The 24367-nt window shown below is 40.8% G+C and overlaps 1 non-coding gene across 1 annotated transcript; it reads right to left on the bottom strand.

Annotated features, from left to right (window-relative positions):
- Window positions 1-6578: 6578 nt before the first annotated feature.
- Window positions 6579-6686, bottom strand: LOC127099351 (small nucleolar RNA R71). The gene has a single exon (XR_007793865.1). It is a non-coding gene; the product is annotated as a small nucleolar RNA R71 (small nucleolar RNA).
- Between the last annotated feature and the right edge of the window lie 17681 nt (window positions 6687-24367).

The raw sequence follows: 24367 nt of genomic DNA, 5'->3' as shown, positions 1-24367 counted from the left end.
CCTGACTTTGAAAAATATAAGGGAAATACTTACCCTCTCAGCCACCTGGTCATGTATGCCAGGAAAATGTCGACTCAGACCGACAACGACCAAATGCTCATCCACTACTTTCAGGACAGTTTGTCCGGTGCTGCCCTACGTTGGTATATGGGCTTGGACAATGCGAACATTCGATCCTTCAATGACCTTGGCGAGCCCTTCGTCAAGCAATACAAATACAACGTGGATATGGCTCCCGATAGGGATCAATTGAGGGCCATGTCCTAGAAGGACAAGGAAACGTTCAAAGAATACGCCCAGAGGTGGCGAGAGCTAGCAGCACAGATTGTGCCCCCGCTGGAAGAGAAAGAGATGATCAAGATCTTTTTGAAGACCTTGAGTTCTTTTTATTATGAGCGGATGATTGTCAGTGCTCCTTCTGACTTCACCGAGATGGTGAACATGAGGAAGCGACTGGAAGAAGGGGTCAGGGAAGGGCGCCTGACCAGAGAAGAAGGCTCTTCTGCCAAACGTTATAGGGCGTTTGCAAAGAAGAAAGATGGTGAGGCACATGCTGTGACCTCCCATATGAAACCAAGAAGACCCTCTGTAAGGAGGAAGACCGTGCGTCCTGCTGGTAACCAGCACCAGGTGGCTCATATAGCACCTGTCTTCATAGATAATCAGCAATATCAATAACACAATAGTAATCAGCAACAACAACATCCGCAATATCAACAACAACAACACCGTCCGCAATAACAGGCCTACCAGCCTCGAAACAGTAATCAAACCAGCACAAGTTACGAGAGGAAAAGGGTCACCTTTGATCCTATTCCGATGACATATGCAGAATTATATCCCTCTTTGATAGTGAGGAAGTTGATTACGCCACGAGACCCACCGACTATACCTACTAACCCCCAGTGGTGGTATAAGCCCGAATTACACTGTGTTTATCATTCCTGTGCTCCCGGCCACGACGTGGAAAATTGCTACCCTTTGAAGACCAAGGTTCAAGACCTTGTAAGATGTGGTATTCTGTGTTTCGAGGACGTAGGTCCTAACGTGAAGAAAAACCCATTGCCCGAGCATGGGAAATCTGTCAACATGGTCCAGGACTGCCTTGGCAAGTACAAAGTCAAATACGTCAGTCATATTCGACAATCTCTGGTCGAGATGCATCATTTACTGTGTGATTATAGTCATTACGAGCACGACCACGATAGATGCCGAGTCTGTTCTGTTAATCAAAGAGGTTGTCGCTAGGTGCGTAGAGATGTTCAAGAAATGCTGGATGAGGGAGTCATTGAGATCCTTCAAAATAGAAATGTTGACGAAGATGCTAATGAAGTCAACGTAATTTCTCCAGTATTCCGGATCCCCGAGCCTGTTATCATCAAGTATGATGGTAGCAAGCAGAAGGTTTCTCCTGCTTTGACCATTAAGCCAGCCGACCCTGTACCGTATTCTTCTGAGAAGGCGGTCCCCTATCGCTACAATACTGTAGCATTGGAGAATAGGAAAGAGGTGCCCCTGCCCTCTTCGTCTGTTGTTAATATTTCCGACGTCAGCAGCTTGACTCGCAGCGGTCGTGTTTTCTCGGCTCCGCCAAAGCCGCAAGCTGATGCTCGAAGGAATGATACCACTGATTATGTTGAACGCCCGATTGGGAATGTTGTGAACGCTCCGAACCCGACACTTGTTGCTAAACCTACCTCTACGTTGAAAACTTCTGTCTCTGTTGGCCCGAGTGGCAATACGAAAGAAGACTGTGATGAGATGTTGAGGCTCATCAAGAGAAGTGAGTACAACGTTGTAGATCAACTTCTACAAACGCCATCCAAAATCTCTGTATTATCCTTGCTGATGAATTCAGAACCACACCGAGAAGCTCTACAGAAGATGTTGGATGTGGCGTATATGGATCACGACGTCACGATTGAACAATTCGACAGTATTGTTGTAAACATTACCGCTTGTAACAATTTAAGTTTTTGTGATGCTGATCTCCCCGAAGAGGGAAGAGACCACAACCTGGCATTACACATATCTATGAGCTGCAAAGATGACGCCATGTCCAATGTGCTGGTAGACACTGGGTCATCATTGAATGTATTGCCAAAATCCACTCTTGCAAAGTTATCATATCAGGGGCCTCCCATGAGGCAGAGTGGCGTAGTTGTGAAGGCTTTCGATGGGTCTCATAAAACTGTGATTGGAGAGGTTGATCTCCAAATCAAAATCGGACCAAGTGATTTCCAGATTACCTTCCAGGTTATGGACATTCACCCATCGTATAGATGTCTCTTAGGCAGACCATGGATTCACGAGGCAGGCGCCGTGACATCCACCCTACACCAGAAATTGAAGTTTGTGAAAAATAAGAAGCTGGTGGTGGTAGGGGGAGAAAAGGCTCTCCTGGTTAGCCATTTGTCTTCCTTCTCTTATATAGATGCTGAGGATGAAGTTGGAACACCGTTCCAAGCTTTATCTATTGTTGAACCTATTAAGAAGGGAACTTCTTCAATTGCTTCCTATAAAGATGCTAAGTTGGCCATTAAGCATGGTGCAACTGCTGGATTGGGACAAATGATTAAGTTGGAAGACAAAAAATCCCGGGCTGGCATAGGCTATTCTTCTGATGTCTTCAACAAGCAAGGGTTGTTCAAGAGTGGTGAATTCATCCACACCGGTCAAGGTGAAGAGGCTGTTGCCATTCTGGAAGAGGATGAAGAGGATTCTGGCAACATCATCATCCATGGAGGGATCTGCAATAATTGGGTCGCTGTTGATATTCCGACAGTTATCCATAAGTCAAAGTAATGTTCATTGTGTTTGAAAACCCTTCTCCCATGCCAAAAGGAGAAGTGATGACATTGTTGGCGCATAAATACAATGATATTTTCATTCAATAAATCCATGTTAAATGTTTGTTTTTCCAATTATTTTCCTTTTTCGCTTTTGCATGAAATTGGTGATCACATAAAACCCTAAAAATAAGAATAAAATCAATCTTTTCATCTGCATAATGATTTGCCTTGTTCGAATTCTAAAATCTTTTATATCCAAAATCATTATGCAGGTTGATCAAACCCATTGAACATAATGATCCAACACCATCTCCCAACTTTGAATTCCCTGTATTTGAGGTGGAAGAGGATGATGTTGAAGAGATTCCTGACGAGATTACCCGTCTACTTAAGCATGAAGAGAAGGTCATTCAGCCGCATCTTGAGAATCTGGAAACAGTCAACTTGGCGTCTGGAGATTGTGTGCGCGAAGTGAAGATTGGGGAACTCCTGGAAGAATCTGTAAAGAAGGGGTTGATCGAGTTGCTACGAGAATACGTCGACGTCTTTGCCTGGTCATATGAAGACATGCCTGGTCTGGATACTGATATCATGCAACATTTCCTGCCTTTGAAGCCTGAGTGCGTGCCTGTGAAGCAGAAGCTCAGAAGAACTCATCCCGATATGGCAGTGAAGATCAAAAAGGAAGTTCAGAAGAAAATTGATGCGGGGTTTCTGGTGACTTCTACATATCCTCAATGGGTGGCCAATATTGTGCCCGTGCCTAAGAAGGATGGAAAAGTCCGAATGTGTGTGGACTATAAAGACTTGAATAAAGCTAGTCCAAAAGATGATTTCCCTCTACCACATATTGATATGTTGGTAGATAATACAGCTAAATTCAATGTCTTCTCGTTTATGGACGGATTTTCCGGATATAATCAGATTAAGATGGCACCCGAGGATATGGAGAAGACAACATTCATCACACCTTGGGGAACATTCTGTTATCGAGTGATGCGCTTCGGTTTGAAGAACGCCGGAGCCACGTATCAACGAGCTATGACTACCTTGTTTCATGATATGATGCACAAGGAGATCGAGGTGTATGTTGATGATATGATTGCAAAGTCAAGAACAGAAGTTGAACATGTAGAGCACTTGTTGAAGCTTTTTCAGCGTCTGAGGAAATATAAGCTTCGTCTGAATCCCAACAAGTGTATATTTGGAGTCCGTTCTGGCAAGTTATTGGGCTTTATTATCAACGAAAGAGGTATTGAGGTTGATCCTACAAAGGTCAAAGCAATACAAGAAATGCCTGTGCCCAAAATTGAGAAGCAAGTCTGAGGTTTTCTTGGCCGCTTGAATTATATTTCCAGATTCATATCCCACATGACTGCCACATGTGCGCCAATATTCAAGCTCCTTAGGAAAGATCAGTCTCATGATTGGACCGAGGATTGCCAAAAGACCTTTGACAGTATTAAAGATTATTTGTCTGAGCCTCCGATTCTGTCCCCGCCTGTGGAAGGGAGACCGTTGATTATGTATCTGATAGTTCTTGAAGACTCTATGGGTTGTGTCCTTGGTCAGCAAGACGAATCAGGAAGGAAAGAGTATGCTATCTACTACCTAAGTAAGAAGTTCACTGATTATGAGTCTCGATACTCGATACTTGAGAAGACATGTTGTGCTTTGGCTTGGGCTGCTAAGCGCTTACGCCAGTATATGTTGAATCATACGACTTGGTTAATATCCAAAATGGATCCAATCAAGTATATCTTTGAGAAGCCTGCTTTAATTGGGAGGATTGCCCGTTGGCAGATGTTATTATCGGAGGATTGCCCATTTTCAAGTTGAAGGGCATCCTTGTCATTTCCATCTTTTTACTTGCTTATAAATAGAAACTCGAAATCACTTTTACAATCATCCAAACTTAGAGCAGAGGCAAACTCAGAGCAACTTTGTTTCACTTAGGCATATATTCAGTATTATGAAGTGGTAATCGCTTCGCATTGGAGTGTTACCACAATTGTGTAATCGAGTCTGTGATAGAGTCTGTAATCGAGTTTGGAGCACTTTGGAAGGAAGTTAATCCTGCCGCCATTTTCATTTCCGCTTTGCAATTTATTCAACCCTCTGATTGGAGCAGATTTTTATTACTTGTCTTTATCTTATTTATTTTCCGCACTCGCTTTACTTTTATTTATTTCCTCTCACTCGCTTTACTTTTATTTATTTCCTCGCACTCACTTTAAATTATTTATTTTCTCGCACTCGCTTTACTTTTATTTATTTCCTCGCACTCGCTTTACTTTTATTTATTCCCTCGCACTCGCTTTAAATTATTTATTTTCTCGCACTCGCTTTAAATTATTTATTTCCTCGCACTCGCACTCGCACTTCTTTTATTTACTTTCCGCACTCGCACTACTTTTATTTAAATTAATGCACATTTACTTTACCATGTCTAACTAAATCTATAAGGTTAGAATGTAAGAATCATAATTGAACCGATAATCCGTACAATTGTTCGTAGAAGCACTTAAGGGCTATTTTAACTTTCAACTTAAGTTTTCCCGCACTTCAATTCCGTTGGGTAAGATCGAAAGCCGTCCAACGTCTATCTAAACTTAATTGTTTTTAATTATTTCAAAAACAGCGAAAGCGCTTTGTTTAGTTCATTTGGAGTTTTTAACTTAAGAAGAAAAGAGATTTTAAAACTATTTTCGGACGCGTTTATAAGTTTAGAGTCTGGTTCGTAAGAACCTCTTTTGGTTAAGAAATCCAGGTTATAATACTTTTCAACTTAGTCAAGATACTATATTTCTTAAAAATAGGTTTACTACTCTAACGCAATGCGCGCCTTTTTATAAGTGACAATAAGAGGGTTTGATTAGGGAGTACAACTCGGTTCTGAATACGCGAAAGCGACAGTTCCCGTTAAATTAGTTCTTTTCAAAGTAGGAAACATTGCCCATAAGTAGTTCTATTAGCAAGTACTTGGATTATTAATTGATTACGTGAATTACATTCGACCCTGTCTTTATTAATCAATCTTTATTCAACACTTTACTTTTCATTGCACACTCCAAAAATACTTATTTTGATTGCCTTTGATAAACACCATAACAATAAATAACTATAGATTGACACTTGGTCTCTACGGATTCGACAATCTTTTATATTACTCTGACGCGTTCGTATACTTGCGAAACACCGCATCAAGTTTTTGGCGCCGTTGCCGGGGACCAATTTCATCAAATTTCATTTCCCTGTTGTTATATCGTTTAGACTTAGGCTATTTCCCGCCGGTCAATGCAAAGAACTCGCAGCACCGGAAGTTTAAGCTTAGTATACCCTCTGGCAGAACCTGAACGTTACGCTTGCGCACGTTTATTCTTTCATAGAATTAAGAGAGCTATGGCCGAAGATCAAAACCAAAGACCTCTTAAGGATTTCGCTCAACCATCTAATGAAGAACCTAGTTCTAGTATAGTAAACCCAACCATCCCAGCCAATAATTTTGAACTTAAACCATCCCTGTTGCAACTAGTGCAACAGAGACAATTCGCAGGTCTCGCTACTGAGAACCCAAACCAACATTTAAAAATATCCCTTCAATTAGCAGACACTTTTAAAACCAATGGAGCTTCTCCTGAGGCAATACGTTTAAGACTATTTCCTTTTTCCCTCAGAGATAAAGCTCTATCATGGTTAGATTCTCTTCCACCCAATTCCATTACAACTTGGGATAACCTTAGAAGAGTTTTTCTTGCTAGATATTTTCCCCCGAGTAAGACCGCCGTTCTTCGAAACAATATAACTAGATTTACCCAAAACCAAGGAGAATCGTTGTTCGAAGCTTGATGAGAGATATAAAGAGTTGTTACGAGTATGCCCACATCATGGTTTAGAAAATTGGTTAATCATTCAAACCTTCTATAATGGACTTCATTACAACACAAAGATGACCGTCGACGCTGCCGCAGGCGGTGCTCTGACGAACAAACCTTATCCTGAAGCTAGTGCCCTCATCGAAGATATGGCTCAAAACCATCAATCATGGGGAGTCGAACGAGCGACAATTAAGAAGAAGGAAGCCCAAGGAGGAGTGCATGAACTAAGCTCTATAGACATGATGCGAGCGAAAATGGACGCGTTAGCCCTCAAAGTCGAGCATATGTGCATAAACCCGAATACTGTAGCCGCAGTTTCGTCCGATTGTGAGATATGTGGAATGTAACACCCCGATAAAAATAAGATAATTATTTAAATTAAGTTAATAGTATATTTATTAATTTAATTAAATAATTGGATTATTATTGGAATATTATTGGGATTATTATTATTGGATTATTATTATTATTATTGGAATAAAAGTTGGAATTAGAAAAGGTCCCATTTGGTAAAAAGAGGTTTTCACGTGAAAACAGAGAAACGACTCTAAAGTGGAAAAAGGGCAAAGAGCCAGAGAACAAGGGTTGAAGAGAGGAAGAGCTTGAAGCTGAAGGGCTGCCGGATTAACTCAGGTAAGGGGGGTTTATCATCGTTTAATGGGTATTATGGGATAACATGTAATGGGTAGTGATAAACCATTGATTTGAATCTAATTGGAATGATGCATGATGAAATTGTGAACTTTTGGACGAACGAAATTTGGATTATAATTGAAGGAAATTCGTAGGAATTAGATGTAATAATGTTAGATTGGTGAAATCGAATAGGGTATGATTCGTGTTAGATGATATGAACGATTAATGTGAAAAATTGGATTGTAGGAGGTTGGAATTGGGAGATCTCGTAGCAGAGAAAACCATAGCAGATCTGGAAATCTGGTTCTGGTCATACGCGTATGGCACTAGGCAATACGCGTATGAGATGGTCTGGTACGCGTATGGCACTAGGCGATACGCGTATGGATGAGGAAGATGATGTTTTGAACGTGGGTTGGGCTCTGTTGGTACGCGTATGGGGAAGTGGTACGCGTAGCATACGCGTATGAGATAGGTGGTACGCGTATGGGATTGGCTGAGAATTGGGCCATACGCGTATGGGACTAGGCAATACGCGTATGGGCAGGATTGTGATTTTTTTGTGCTGTTGTTGTGCAGTTTTTGGTTGTTCAGGTGAGTAATGTAATTTAGCTGATGTATGATAGTGTAGGGATCATTTCCCGTTGTTTTGAGTAGTATAGGTATTAGTAGAGTGTGCTAATGCTGTGATTGACTATGTGGTGTGACATGATATGATTATGTGGTGAATATGTGGATGATGTATGATGATATGCATAATGTTGTGAATGTATCTATCATGTATGAAATTATGAATGGACTGTTTATGGCTTAGAGTGTGAGCATATGTCTATTGTGGATGATTGTTGATGTTTGCATGACTAAGTGATTTAGCTTGCATATTGTGGCCTTTATGGTGGTAGCTAATTCCCATGGTGAGGAATTAGTGAGTTAGTATTGTGTATTGTTGTTGATGTTTGCATGCTAGGTGATTAGCGTGCATATCATAGCCCTTGGGGTGGTAGCTAATTCCCATGGTGAGGAATTAGTGAGTGAGTCACTAGGTCTCAAATGAGTGGGACTAGTGAGCTTGGTAGCCGTACCTGGATTTGGTCGGTGGGGTTGAACTATATGTTCACGAATAGTCGGTACCGCATGCATGGATTCTCATTGCATAATATATGTATGTATGGCGTATAATATGAATGGATGTATTCCAATATTATACGTGTGTTTTATGATTGTGTTGAGTTTGAGTATGATGATGATGATGATGATTATGAGTTGATATTGCCGTTGCTGAATATGTGTGATCTGGTTAGGGTGATGATATGTGTTAAATTACTTAGCATTACATGATGTTTTATAATGCTTATTATATTGATTGAGGAACTCACCCTTACAACTATTTTTCAGGTAACGAGCAGTGATTGAGTAGAAGCTAGTCCTTGGAGTCTAGTGTAGTTCCTTAGTGGGTCATGCTCTGGTAGATGTAACATCGGGATGGGATGTTTTACTATGTTTTCATTTGGTTGTTGAACAACTTTACATGTAATATGTTACATGGTTTGAAGGTTGTTGTTAATTTCTATCTGCTGCGTATTATGCAAATGTTTTATTTTGATTAAATAAATGAGCATGACAGGATATTTTGGAACATGGTGTGAAATGATTGTGTGACACCCTTAATTGCATAATTACTCTGATTGATATATTGCTATTTTAATTAAATATTTTGGGGTATTTTAGAAGGGTGTTACATTAGTGGTATCAGAGCATAGTCGGTCGAGTCGAGTCGTAATTATTCTATTTCCCTGTACGAGATAGGTGTTGTGTAACCCTATCAGTACTTATTGTTTTAGATTGTTGGGTTTTCAGAATAGAGATGGCTGGAAGAGGTAGAGACGATGCTGCGATTGCTGAGGCTCTGGGTATGCTAGCTGGAGTACTTGGAGGGAATCCGATTGTTGTAGGAATGGGAGTTGTTCCCCAGAAGAACAATCCTCCAATGTTCAAGGGAGCATACGATCCAGATGGTGCTCAGAAGTGGTTGAAGGAGATCGAGAGGATCTTCCGAGTGACTGAGTGTGCCGATAACCAGAAGGTCAGGTTCGGTACGCATATGCTGTCAGAAGAAGCAGATGATTGGTGGGTTGCTACCCGCACTGAGTTGGAATCTGCTGGGAATGCTGAGATCACTTGGGCAGTGTTCAGAGAGAGATTCCTGAGGAAGTATTTTCCAGAGGATGTTAGAGGAAAGAAAGAGATAGAGTTCTTAGAATTGAAGCAGGGCAACCGGTCTGTTACTGAGTATGCTGCTAAGTTCACAGAGTTGTCGAAGTATTACACTCCCTATAACGAGGCTACTGGGGAATTTTCAAAATGTGTGAAGTTTGAGAACGGGTTACGTCCCGAGATCAAGCAGGCTATTGGGTATCAGCGGATTAGAGTGTTTTCTGACCTGGTGGACTGTTGCAGGATTTTTGAACAGGATACCAAGGCCAGAGCGGAGAGCTATCAGCAAAGGGTTGATAGGAAGGGCAAGAATCAGAATGATCGTGGGAAACCGTATGCAGCTGGCAAAGGTTTCCAGAGACAGAGTGGGATGAAGAGGCCTAGTGGGGGAGACTCCAGTGCCCCTGCTAAGTGTTACAGATGTGGTCAGGCTGGACATCGTATCCATGAGTGTACCAGTAATGAGAAGAAGTGTTTTAAGTGTGGAAAAGGTGGGCACTTGGCTGTAGAGTGCCGGTTGAAGACTGTGACTTGTTTCAACTGTGGAGAAGTGGGTCATATCAGTCCACAGTGTCCTAAACCGAAGAGAGAGAACCAGTCGGGAGGCAAGGTCTTTGCTTTATCGGGTTCTGAGACTTCTGCAGATGATCGTTTGATCCGAGGTACGTGTTATATTAATGGCTTTCCTCTTGTAGCTATTATTGACACCGGTGCGACTCATTCCTTTATATCTTTGGATTGTGCTGTGAAACTTAAGTTAGAGATATCTGAGATGCATGGGGGTATGGTGATTGATACTCCTGCGAAGGGTTCAGTGACTACTACTTCAGTTTGTTTAAATTGTCCTTTGAGTATTTTTGGTAGAGACTTTGGGATGGACCTAGTGTGTCTTCCACTAGTGCAGATTGATGTTATCCTGGGTATGAACTGGTTGGTGTGTAACCGAGTTTATATCAATTGTTTTGATAAGACTGTGATCTTTCCTGAGATTGAGGAAGGAAAGAGTTTGTTTCTATCAGCAAGGCAGGTGAATGAGGCAGTAGTAGATGGAGCAGAGTTGTTTATGCTGTTAGCGACTTTGGAGGCTAAAGATAAACTGGCGATTTGTGATCTAGCCGTGGTGTGTGATTTTCCTGATGTGTTTCCTGAAGAAGTGAATGAATTACCGCCAGAGCGTGAAGTTGAGTTCTCGATTGATTTGGTACCTGGTACTAGGCCGGTGTCGATGGCTCCGTACCGTATGTCTGCTGTTGAGTTAACTGAATTGAAGAGTCAGTTAGAAGATCTGTTGGATAAGAAATTTATTCGTTCGAGTGTGTCACCGTGGGGTGCACCAGTGTTATTGGTTAAGAAGAAAGAAGGTACTATGAGGTTGTGTGTGGACTACAGGCAACTGAATAAAGTGACGATCAAGAATCGGTATCCTTTGCCGAGGATTGATGATTTGATGGATCAGTTGGTTGGTGCGAGTGTGTTCAGCAAAATAGATTTGAGATCGGGGTATCATCAGATACGTGTGAAAACTGAGGATATTCAGAAGACTGCTTTCAGAACAAGGTATGGACATTATGAGTATTCTGTAATGCCTTTTGGTGTGACTAATGCGCCTGGGGTATTTATGGAGTATATGAATAGGATTTTCCATCCGTACCTAGATCAGTTTGTTGTGGTGTTTATTGACGAAATCGGCTCATTTCATTCCGATCAGAATGGATTATCCGTTAGAGAGATTAGCTGAGCTGTATATTGAGAAGATTGTAAGTTTGCATGGTATTCCGTCGAGTATTGTTTCGGACAGAGATCCTAGATTTACATCGAAGTTCTAGGAAGGTTTGCAGAGGGCTTTGGGAACTAAGCTGAGATTGAGTTCTGCATATCATCCACAGACTGATGGTCAGACTGAGAGGACGATTCAGTCATTGGAAGATCTTTTGAGGGCTTGTGTTTTGGAAAAGGGAGGTGCTTGGGATTGTTATTTACCTTTGATTGAGTTTACCTACAACAATAGTTTTCATTCGAGCATTGGTATGGCACCGTTTGAAGCTTTGTATGGTAGGAGATGTCGGACACCTTTATGTTGGTATGAGTCCGGTGAGAGTGTTGTGGTTGGACCGGAGATTGTTCAACAAACTACGGAAAAGATTAAGATGATTCAGGAGAAGATGAGAATTGCTCAGAGTCGTCAGAAGAGTTATCACGACAAGAGGAGGAAGTCACTTGAGTTTCAAGAGGGAGATCATGTGTTTCTTCGTGTTACTCCGATAACTGGGGTTGGTCGAGCTTTGAAGTCGAAGAAGTTGACACCTCGATTTATTGGTCCTTATCAGATTTTGGAGAGGATAGGGGAGGTAGCCTATCGTATCGCTTTACCGCTGTCACTTGCGAATTTGCATGAGGTTTTTCATGTGTCTCAGTTGAGGAGGTACATTCCTGATCCGTCGCATGTAGTCCAAGTGGATGATGTACAGGTGAGAGATAACCTGACTGTTGAAACATCACCTATGAGGATTGAGGATCGAGAGTTGAAGCAGTTGCGGGGTAAAGAGATTGCTTTGGTGAAGGTAGCTTGGGGAGGACCAGCAGGTGGCAATGTGACTTGGGAACTTGAGAGTCAGATGAAGGAGTCTTATCCTGAGTTGTTCGCTTGAGGTATGTTTTCGAGGACGAAAACTCTTTTAGTGGGGGAGAGTTGTAACACCCCGATAAAAATAAGATAATTATTTAAATTAAGTTAATAGTATATTTATTAATTTAATTAAATAAATGGATTATTATTGGAATATTATTGGGATTATTATTATTGGATTATTATTATTATTATTGGAATAAAAGTTGGAATTAGAAAAGGTCCCATTTGGTAAAAAGAGGTTTTCACGTGAAAACAGAGAAACGACTCTAAAGTGGAAAAAGGGCAAAGAGCCAGAGAACAAGGGTTGAAGAGAGGAAGAGCTTGAAGCTGAAGGGCTGCCAGATTAACTCAGGTAAGGGGGGTTTATCATCGTTTAATGGGTATTATGGGATAACATGTAATGGGTAGTGATAAACCATTGATTTGAATCTAATTGGAATGATGCATGATGAAATTGTGAACTTTTGGACGAACGAAATTTGGATTATAATTGAAGGAAATTCGTAGGAATTAGATGTAATAATGTTAGAATTGGTGAAATCGAATAGGGTATGATTCGTGTTAGATGATATGAACGATTAATGTGAAAAATTGGATTGTAGGAGGTTGGAATTGGGAGATCTCGTAGCAGAGAAAACCATAGCAGATCTGGAAATCTGGTTCTGGTCATACGCGTATGGCACTAGGCAATACGCGTATGAGATGGTTTGGTACGCGTATGGCACTAGGCGATACGCGTATGGATGAGGAAGATGATGTTTTGAACGTGGGTTGGGCTCTGTTGGTACGCGTATGGGGAAGTGGTACGCGTAGCATACGCGTATGAGATAGGTGGTACGCGTATGGGATTGGCTGAGAATTGGGCCATACGCGTATGGGACTAGGCAATACGCGTATGGGCAGGATTGTGATTTTTCTGTGCTGTTGTTGTGCAGTTTTTGGTTGTTCAGCTGAGTAATGTAATTTAGCTGATGTATGATAGTGTAGGGATCATTTCCCGTTGTTTTGAGTAGTATAGGTATTAGTAGAGTGTGCTAATGCTGTGATTGACTATGTGGTGTGACATGATATGATTATGTGGTGAATATGTGGATGATGTATGATGATATGCATAATATTGTGAATGTATCTATCATGTATGAAATTATGAATGGACTGTTTATGGCTTAGAGTGTGAGCATATGTCCATTGTGGATGATTGTTGATGTTTGCATGACTAAGTGATTTAGCTTGCATATTGTGGCCTTTATGGTGGTAGCTAATTCCCATGGTGAGGAATTAGTGAGTTAGTATTGTGGATTGTTGTTGATGTTTGCATGCTAGGTGATTAGCGTGCATATCATAGCCCTTGGGGTGGTAGCTAATTCCCATGGTGAGGAATTAGTGAGTGAGTCACTAGGTCTCAAATGAGTGGGACTAGTGAGCTTGGTAGCCGTACCTGGATTTGGTCAGTGAGGTTGAACTATATGTTCACGAATAGTCGGTACCGCATGCATGGAGTCTCATTGCATAATATATGTATGTATGGCGTATAATATGAATGGATGTATTCCAATATTATACGTGTGTTTTATGATTGTGTTGAGTTTGAGTATGATGATGATGATGATGATTATGAGTTGATATTGCCGTTGCTGAATATGTGTGATCTGGTTAGGGTGATGATATGTGTTAAATTACTTAGCATTACATGATGTTTTATAATGCTTATTATATTGATTGAGGAACTCACCCTTACAACTATTTTTCAGGTAACGAGCAGTGATTGAGTAGAAGCTAGTCCTTGGAGTCTAGTGTGGTTCCTTAGTGGGTCATGCTCTGGTAGATGTAACATCGGGATGGGATGTTTTACTATGTTTTCATTTGGTTGTTGAACAACTTTACATGTAATATGTTACATGGTTTGAAGGTTGTTGTTAATTTCTATCCGCTGCGTATTATGCAAATGTTTTATTTTGATTAAATAAATGAGCATGACAGGATATTTTGGAACATGGTGTGAAATGATTGTGTGACACCCTTAATTGCATAATTACTCTGATTGATATATTGCTATTTTAATTAAATATTTTGGGGTATTTTAGAAGGGTGTTACATGGAACCCAAGGACACCAATCTGCAGAATGCAGTCTATTAAACGAAACCCACTCTGAGCAAGTAAACTACACCCAAGGGAACCCATATTCGAATACCTATGGATGGAGGAATCACCCGAAATTCTCCTATAAAAACAATAACCCTATCCAAAATAATGCACCTCCGAGACCTAGTTATCAAGCCCCTAGATCAAATCAACCTATGCAACCTGTGCCACCAAAGCCGAGCCTTGAGAAAATTATGGAAAATTTTATCACCGCTCAAACCCAACAAAACAAGGAGTTCATGAACCAAAACATTCATGTTAATGAATTGATTGCTCAGTTAGGTACCAAGCTTGATCAAATAGTTACTCATACCAAGATGCTTGAAACCCAGATTTCTCAGGTAGCTTTAAACCAAGCCCCTCGGACTACACCTGGAGGACAATTCCCTGGACAACCTCAACAAAATCCGAGAGGACAAGCCAATGCCATTACCCTACGAAGTGGGAACACTTACGATGAGCCACCAAACCCTAGATTGAGTGAACCCGAAACTTCTAAGGAGTGTACCAAACCCACGGAAGAAGTAAAGGAACTAGAGGAATCTGAAAACCAGGAAGGTCGAGAAAAAGGAGAAGAACCTAAAGATAAAACTTATGTACCACCCCCGCCATATAAACCACCTATACCATATCCGCAAAGACTCAAACAAACCCAGATCAATAAACAGTATCAAAAATTTATTAAAGTTATAGAAAAACTTCATGTAGAAATCCCTTTCACAGAAGCCATCACCCAAGTACCTTCTTATGCAAAGTTTCTCAAAGACATCCTTACCAACAAACGTAGACTTGACGATCCGAAGCTTTTGGAATGTAATGCTATTTCCGAGGACAAAATAGCAAAGAAAGACAAAGATCCTGGAAATTTCTCCATTCCTTGCCTTCTGGGTAATCATGTCATCGAAAAAGCTTTTCTAGACTTAGGAGCTAGTGTGAGCTTAATGCCTTTAGCAGTTTGTGAGGGGTTAAACTTAGGAGAATTGCAACCCACTAAGATGTCACTTCAGTTAGCCGATAGATCTGTTAAGTATCCGATAGGCATCTTAGAAGATGTTCCTGTTAGGATAGGTCAGTTATTTATCCCTACTGATTTTATTGTCATGGACATCAAAGAGGACAATGATATACCAATCCTTCTAGGTAGACCATTCTTATCGACTGCAGGAGCCATAATAGATGTCAAGAAAGGAAAGTTGACATTTGAGGTAGGTGACGAGAAAATAGAATTTATACTTTCGAAATTTCTTATGGCACCTGTGATGGGAGACTCGTGTTATGCCTTAGATATCATTGATGAATGTGTTAGAGAATTAGAACAAAAAGAAATTATAACAACAATTAAGTTACCATCAACTCTCATAAGGGAAGATGATGACTTTAAGAAACCTTACATCGATGATAACCTTTACGAATGTTTATCCCTTACTCCAGATCCTATGCCATGCCCTAAGAAACCAACCTTAGAACTTAAGGAACTGCCTAAGAACCTGAGATACGAGTTCCTCGATGAAAAGATGAATTGTCCAGTTATAGTTAGTGCTACCTTAAGTCAAGAGGAAACGAACCAACTTTTAGATGTTTTACGAAGACACCCCTCAGCCTTAGGATATAATATCTCTGACCTGAAAGGTATAAGCCCATCCGTATGCATGCATCAGATTTCACTCGAAGAAGATTCAAAACCCTCAAGAGAGCATCAAAGAAGAATAAACCCTATAATGAGTGATGTCGTTAAAAAGGAAGTTCTTAAGTTACTTGAGGCAGGTATAATCTACCAGATCTCGGATAGTAAGTGGGTGAGCCCTGTGCATGTAGTACCTAAAAAGGGAGGCATCACAGTCGTGCAAAACGATAAAGGCGAACATGTAGCAAAACGTTTAGAAGGAGGATGGCGGATGTGTATAGATTATAGAAAATTAAATAGAGCAACTAGGAAGGATCATTTCCCTTTACCATTTATAGACCAGATGTTGGAGCGTCTAGCCAGACACTCTTACTTCTGCTATCTAGATGGATACTTTGGATTCTTCCAAATACCTATCCACCCCGAAGATCAAGAAAAAACTACCTTTACATGCCCTTATGGAACTTTTGCCTACAGACGAATGCCATTCGGCCTCTGTAATGCCCCATCTACTTTCCAATGTTGCATGATGTCAATCTTTGCAGATTACCTAGATGGTATCATGGAAGTGTTTATGGATGATTTCTCGGTTTGCGGATTTGATTTCCACAATTGTCTTGCTAACCTTGAGAAAATCCTGGAGAGATGCGTGGAGGTGAACCTCGTGCTAAACTGGGAAAAATGTCATTTCATGGTAACCGAAGGAATAGTTTTAGGACATATAGTTTCTGAAAAAGGTATAGAGGTAGATAAAGCTAAAATAGAAGTTATAGAAAACCTAAAACCACCAAAAACCATCAGAGAAGTCCGAAGCTTTCTTGGACACGCTGGATTCTACCGGTGTTTTATTAAGGACTTCTCCAAAATAACTAAACCTTTAACTGGACTTTTAATGAAAGATGCTGAATTCATTTTCGATCAAAAATGTAATGACGCATTTAATCTTTCAAAACAAGCATTAGTATTTGCACCCATTATGAAACCACCTGATTGGTCAGAACCATTTGAGATAATGTGCGATCCTAGCGATTACGCAGTTGGAGCCGTTCTAGGACAAAGGAAAGATAAAAAATTACATGTCATTTATTATGCCAGTAGAACCCTAGATGCTGCCCAACTTAACTACGCAACAACTGAAAAAGAATTACTCGTTGTAGTTTTCGCTATAGACAAATTTAGATCTTATCTAGTAGGAGCAAAAATTATAGTTTACACCGATCATGCTGCCATTCGTTACCTATTAAGTAAAAAAGATGCCAAGCCCAGGTTACTCTGATGGATTCTATTACTACAAGAGTTTGATTTAGATATAAGAGATAAAAAAGGCACTGAAAATGTAGTAGTTGATCACCTTTCTAGGCTAGAACATCTAAAACCAGAACTAGTACCCATAAATGATGATTTCGCCTATGATAGACTGATAGCTAGAGTAGAAACCATTGAAGATAATAACCTACATCTTTATGAGCACCCCCAAAATTCCTTAGCAATAAGCAACGTACCCTGGTATGCAGACTTCGTTAATTACGTAGCTGCTGATATAGTACCCCCTGATCTTGACTACCACCGCAAAAAGAAATTCTTCCACGATGTGAGAAACTTCTATTGGGATGAACCACTCCTTTTCAAAAGGGCTAAAGATGGCATTTTTCGCCGTTGCGTTCCAGAAGAAGAGGTAAATAATATTATCGAGCATTGTCATTCTGCACCCTATGGTGGACATGCGAGCACCTCTAAGACATACGCCAAGATCCTTCAAGATGGCCTATTCTGGCCTACCATGTGGCGTGATGTCTATGCTTGCATTGTCAAATGTGATAGATGCCAACGCACTGGAAACATTTCAAGGCGTGGTGAAATGCCTCTAAGAAACATTCAGGAAGTAGAACTCTTTGACGTATGGGGTATAGATTTCATGGGACCTTTCCCACCATCCTTAGGAAACAGGTATATCTTAGTAGTTGTAGACTATGTGTCTAAGTGGATCGAAGTTATAGCTGCACCCATACACGACACTAGGGTAGTAATCAAACTATTTAAAAATTATATATTCCCTAGATTTGGAACACCACGTTTAGTCATAAGCGATGGAGGATCACACTTTATATCGAGAATATTTGACAAACTTTTAAGAAAATATGGAGTTAGGCATAGAGTAGCAACACCATACCATCCACAAACTAGTGGCCAAGTAGAAGTATCTAATAGGGAGATAAAACAAATCCTAGAGAAAACTGTTTTTATTTCTAGGAGAGACTGGTCTCAGAAGCTTCAAGAAGCATTATGGGCCTATAGAACCGCTTTCAAAACCCCTATAGGAACTACTCCTTATTAACTAGTTTATGGAAAATCCTGTCACTTACTGTTCAAATTAGAGCATAAGGCCTATTGGGCCATTAAAACTTTGAATTTAGACTACCTAGCCTCTGGAGAAAAGCGTACCCTAGACATTCATAAATTAGAAAAACTTAGGCAATCCGCCTACGAGAATGCAAAAATATATAAAGAGAGAACAAAAGCCTATCACGACAAAAGAATAGTAAAGAAAAACTTCAATATAGGCGATCTTGTTCTCCTTTTCAACTCTAGGTTACGACTCTTCCCTGGAAAGCTACGTTCAAGATGGACTGGTCCTTTCGAAGTATCCAAGATTCTGAGATCCGGAGCCGTTGAAATCAAGAACAAAACCTGTAGTCCATTCATTGTAAATGGACAAAGACTGAAGCTCTACGAAGGAGGAGACATTCCAGCATACTACTCAAGCCACACCCTGATTGATCCACCAATTCCTACTACTACAGGTGTATAAATTCTAATCGTCAAGCTAATGACGTTAAACAAGCGCTGCGTGGGAGGCAACCCATGGTTTTTTTCTTCTTTCATTTTACTTTTTCGCATTTATTTAATTTTAATTTTATTTTTTATTTTATTTTATCATATTTTACATTGAGACTAAAATTTGAATGGTTTGCACTTTCAGGATCACTTTCTTAACTTTTACAGGATGCAGGATTTCGATGACATGCACGTGGCCTATAGAGATAATGCTCAGAGAGAGCGCTACATCGCTCTGTATCAGCGCCCTATGGCACCCACACGTTATCCTGATCAGCACTGTATGGAGGCACTGGGTATCGAGCCGAGTATCCGATTCCTTAGCCACCAGCTTCACTGGGACGAGTTTGCTGATGACTTGGGTAACACCTACAGGAACCTGACATTGAAGTTCCTGAGTTCATTCGACTATGACCCGTACTCTGGACCAGGTGGGTATGCTGCTTTCAGGCTCTTTGGAGTTGAGTACTCTTTCAGCCAGAAAGAGTTCAGCGACCTATTGGGTTTCCAAACCACTCCTGATGCTATCCCGGAGACACCTATGGGATATTTTCTGGGAAAGGAGGTTGAGAAGTTTTGGAGTGATATATCAGGTGGCGGAGGCCAAGATCCATCTACGCAGCTGTCTCATGTTATACATAACCCCACCTTTAGATACTTTCAGATGATATTAGCACATTCCTTCCTGGGAAGACCGGATGCAGAGACACTACTGAGTGAAGAGGAGATCTTCCTATTATTTTGTGCGTCCCAGTATCGCCCAGTAGTATGTGGGAACTTTTTATTATACAGTCTCAGCGGTATCTCCAGATCTACCGAAGGAGTCATCCATGTGGGCAGAATCATCACACAGATTGCTGTCGTGTTAGGTCTGTCTCGCAAGCTGTTACATCTTCGGACCTACTGTGGGTACACTACCATGGACATTGACTTCTGTTTGACCAGAGGGTTGATGAGGAGAGCCTTTTTCCACCGATGTCAGTTCCGATTGCTGGTCGACAGCGAGGCTATCCACTATTTCACACTGCCAGATCCTATGATGACCAGTGTGCATGATCCAGCAAATTGGAGTTATGCTCTAGAGGGCCAGGGAGAGACTTTCGAGGAACCGAGATCACCACCCATTGCTGAATACACACCTACACCACCATCTCCTAGGATCACTGTTTTCTCTAATAATCTTTCATTGCAGACCCCCGACATCTGCACTCAGATTGCTAAGTGTCGTAGAGAGATCGCAGAGCTTAGACAGGAGGTGGCTGACCTCACTTTACAGATGAGAGTGCCCGATCTTACCCATGCTACCGAAGCCGACTATGTATATCAGGAGATCGTAGAGCTCAGGCAGGAAGTAGCCATGCTCCGTGGATCCACTCAGGAAGACGACATCCCTACTATATGATCTCACCATTCCATCTTATTTTATCTTTCTTTTATTTTATTTTTCTCATATTTACGTAACTCATTTTATATTATCGCATTTGGAATATTATATAAACTACGTCTGTACATTGATATTTCTACTTTTATCTATATATGTCTTATGTTTGTTTTATTTGCATTTTTTATTTTAGTTATTTATTTATTTATTAGTCTAATATTTAATTTTTGTTTCATTTTTATTTTTTTTACTTTTATAAAATTATGCAAGCCAAGGATGCTAGGAAATCCCAAGACAAATGCTATTCGGACCCCTCAAAGCCAAAAGACAAGAAAAGCTCAAACCAAAGGACCAAAATCCTGCCCAGCCAGATTTTGCCTTGTGGCGCCCGCCATAGACCCTGTGGCGCCCGCCACAGCGTCTGTAAAAGGTCGGGGCAGAACCCCTTTCTTCACCATTTTCACACCTTACAACCTCCCAAACCCATTTTTTCACCTTGGAAAAACATCCTTGAACCCACAAAAAGCTCATACTTTTCTAACCACCACACCGTACAAATCATTTTTCCGATTTCCATTTCCATTTTCATCCGTGGGATTTCGTAAAAATCTAACCTTTTCACATTCCACTTCATCTTCTTCATCACTTTTCAAGAGCTTTCAAATGGAGTTTAACGGATTCATTCTTCGAGGAGGGAAACCGGGGGATAGACAAAGAAAAATCATCGAACGGTTGCAAAATTGGGAGATCCTCCCGACAAGGTATGTTGACGAAAACTGTCTCTACACTTTAGGTATCTATCATAGCATATTTCATTTATTAGATAACTTAGGTTTGCATAATTTCTTTTCCAACAAAGAACCCACCTATGAGCGATTGACAATCGAATTCTTGAGTTCCTTAATTTATATTGTCAACCCTAACACTGCTAGCACTGTTGGTACTGTCAGATTTAGAATGTTTGCTGTTGAATACGAATTCAGTACCGACGAACTAGCCAGCTTGTTAGGGATCCCTCATGGGGACGGTGCTATTTGTGAGGCCCCTTTGGATTCAGAGTGGTCAGTTGAGGTATTTTGCTTCTGGGAGCGTTTATCAAACACTTCCATAAACTCTTTTGAAGGAGTTCTTGCCTCAACTATCCACAACCCGGCCATCAGAGTTTTTAGATACCTATTGGCTTGTACTATTTTTGGACGGGAGAATCCAAATAAGGTTAATGCTAGAGAGCTTCTATTTTTACAAGGAAGCCTCACAAATAGACGTATTAATTCGGTCCCGTTCATGCTTGCTCATATGACTTTAACTTTGAATAAAGCGGGACCGATTTCTTTTGGTGGATTGATTACATCTATTGCTCGGGCGCTTAACCTGAACAATGAGATGGCTACCCTGGACCCCTTACCTCCTCGCACGATTAACCTAAAATTTCTGAGAGACATGAAATTGTGCCGCTCGAGGAGAGAAGGAGGCTATATGCTAATGGTTCACGGTGTAGCCATCCCATCTGTTGTTTTACCGTGCACTAGACGTACAGACGTACGAGATGAAAGGAATTGGACCTACGCTTTAGATGCCCCACCTGTTTTGGGTCCTCTGTCTCCTAACATTCCTGATGAGGCGGGACATGACACTGATGATGAATATGATCGGAGAGAGAGATCTCCCGTACCCCATGTGTCCCCCCATCATCCTTCACCACCACACACTACACCATCTTCTTCTTCTGCAGGTACCACTTCTGGCTTCTATATTATAAAGGAGATGTGGCGTGACCACATGGCTAGAGAGCAAAGGCGTGATGACCTACTCTCTACCATCCAACAACATCTGGCGAATAACATGAGCTTCATGCAAGAGTCGTAGCGGAGGACAGACAGGTCCTATGACACTGTTCTACAGTCCCTGCAAACGATCACAGATACACAAGCCCGTCAGCAACACCACCACCATCAGCATATTGCTCTCATAGAAAACACTCAGGGTACCATTTTGGGTAACCTTCGAGAGGTGAGGACCGCTTAGGATGCCCTGCAGGCGAGGATGGATCAGAGAGACCGTCGTCGTACCCGATCCCGTCGTCCACCTCAGGATGGCGAGGGCACCAGTGGTCAACAATAGGTTGCCAAGTAACTCTTCCCTTATTTCGAAACATTGGGGACAATGTTCGATTTAAGTGTGGGAGGAGACTTTATCGTCTTTTCTTTATTGTTTTTCTCGTTTTTCCTTTATCGCTTTTTCTTTGCTGTTTTTAGATAGTTTATTTATTGTTATTTCCTTTTAGTTGTTTATTTTGCTTTTTACTATAATGCATGAGTTTGACGAGTCACCAAATACAATATATCTTTAGTACAATCCTACCTCCCCATACCTTTAGTCCCACCAAAACTTTTTTGCAAAAGAAAATAGTGTTATTCCGAAAGTGTTCAGGTTTTAAAGACATGTTTTGAGTAAGGATGCGGTGACTTGGGAGAACTTTGCAAAACATCAGTATTATTTTAGCACCATAGACTTCGTAAATATAGGAACCACTCCCGAAACCCCATATACCATGGCCCTAATCATCATTTTCGTATAAGTCCTCAGTAGTTTATCTCAGTAGTCAGGTCCGGCCTACGCATCCTCTACGTAGGGGACCGATGTAAATAAGTGAATGATCCAGAAAAAAATAAAAATAAAAGAAAGCAAAAAGGCAACTCCGGTATAGGTGACCCTCACAAAGTCATTTAAACCAAAGAATTGTAAAAAATTGCTACAAAAAGAAAAAGAAAAAGAAAAAGAAAAACTCACCAACCGTTAGTTGGTTCAGAGGTACCTGGCACTGAACTCGGTAGGGCGGATTACGATCCGATCCCCCACAACTACATTTGGGTCCAATAAAAGGGTTTACACATAATTATGTGCCAGAAATCCCATGCTCAGATCATAATCACTAACAGGCCACTCTACTATGAAGCATGTATGGATAAATGGCTTAATATGATTGCGCCTGAATGAAAAGGACACAAAAAGAGATGAAGAGGCAGGCCTAGGTATTGTGGGATAATATGGGTTGGTTAATATAGGAATGAAGTTTATGTCCGTATTTGTGGATCAGTGTCATCATGATACCCTTAGTTCACTCAGTTAGTACCTATCACTGCATCCCGACTTGAACTTAGAATTTTTACCTGAAGCACTCGTTTACACAGATTTTCTTTTATGAGCTTTTTAATGTTTTGCTTGAGGACAAGCAAAGGTTTAAGTGTGGGAGAGTTTGATAACACTGAAATTTACCGTATTTTTGACTCCGATTTCACATGCATTCTAGTTGTTTTATTGTTATTTTGTTGTGTTATTGCTATGTTTTCCTTTGTTTCCATGTTTTTACTTTAATCGGAGCCCCGATCGAGAAAAGGAGCGAAAAAGAGCCAAAAACCCTAAAATTCAGCATTTTGTACTTGTGGCCTACCCCATGGCTGGCGCCATAGACCCTGCCATGACGTGTCCAAGCTCAACTTCCCTTAACTTCCAAGTTCCCCACTACTTCCACTAAGGCGCCTCATTTTGTGCTTGTGGCGGGTGCCATGGCCTTGTGGCGGGCGCCACAAGAGGAAAAGTTTTTCCCTCCCATTTTCAAGTTGAAGGGCATCCTTGTCATTTCCATCTTTTTACTTGCGTATAAATAGAAACTCGAAATCACTTTTACAATCATCCAAACTTAGAGCAGAGGCAAACTTAGAGCAACTTTGCTTCACTTAGGCATATATTCAGTATTATAAAGTGGTAATCGCTTCGCATTGGAGTGTTACCACAATTGTGTAATCGAGTCTGTGATAGAGTCTGTAATCGAGTTTGGAGCACTTTGGAAGGAAGTTAATCCTGCCGCCATTTTCATTTCCTCTTTGCAATTTATTCAACCCTCCGATTGGAGAAGATTTTTATTACTTGTCTTTATCTTATTTATTTTCCACACTCACTTTACTTTTATTTATTTCCTCTCACTCGCTTTACTTTTATTTATTTCCTCGCACTCGCTTTAAATTCTTTATTTCCTCGCACTCGCTTTACTTTTATTTATTTCCTCGCACTCGCTTTACTTTTATTTATTTCCTTGCACTCGCTTTAAATTATTTATTTCCTCGCACTCGCTTTAAATTATTTATTTCCTCGCACTCGCACTACTTTTATTTACTTTCCGCACTCGCACTACTTTTATTTAAATTAATGCATATTTACTTTACCATGTCTAACTA

The sequence above is a fragment of the Lathyrus oleraceus genome, chromosome 6, assembly GCF_024323335.1.
Source record: "Lathyrus oleraceus cultivar Zhongwan6 chromosome 6, CAAS_Psat_ZW6_1.0, whole genome shotgun sequence".
In the NCBI taxonomy this organism is placed as follows: domain Eukaryota; kingdom Viridiplantae; phylum Streptophyta; class Magnoliopsida; order Fabales; family Fabaceae; genus Lathyrus; species Lathyrus oleraceus.
The sequence above is the reverse complement of the archived record's forward strand: the minus strand, read 5'-3'. Positions and strand labels throughout refer to the sequence as shown.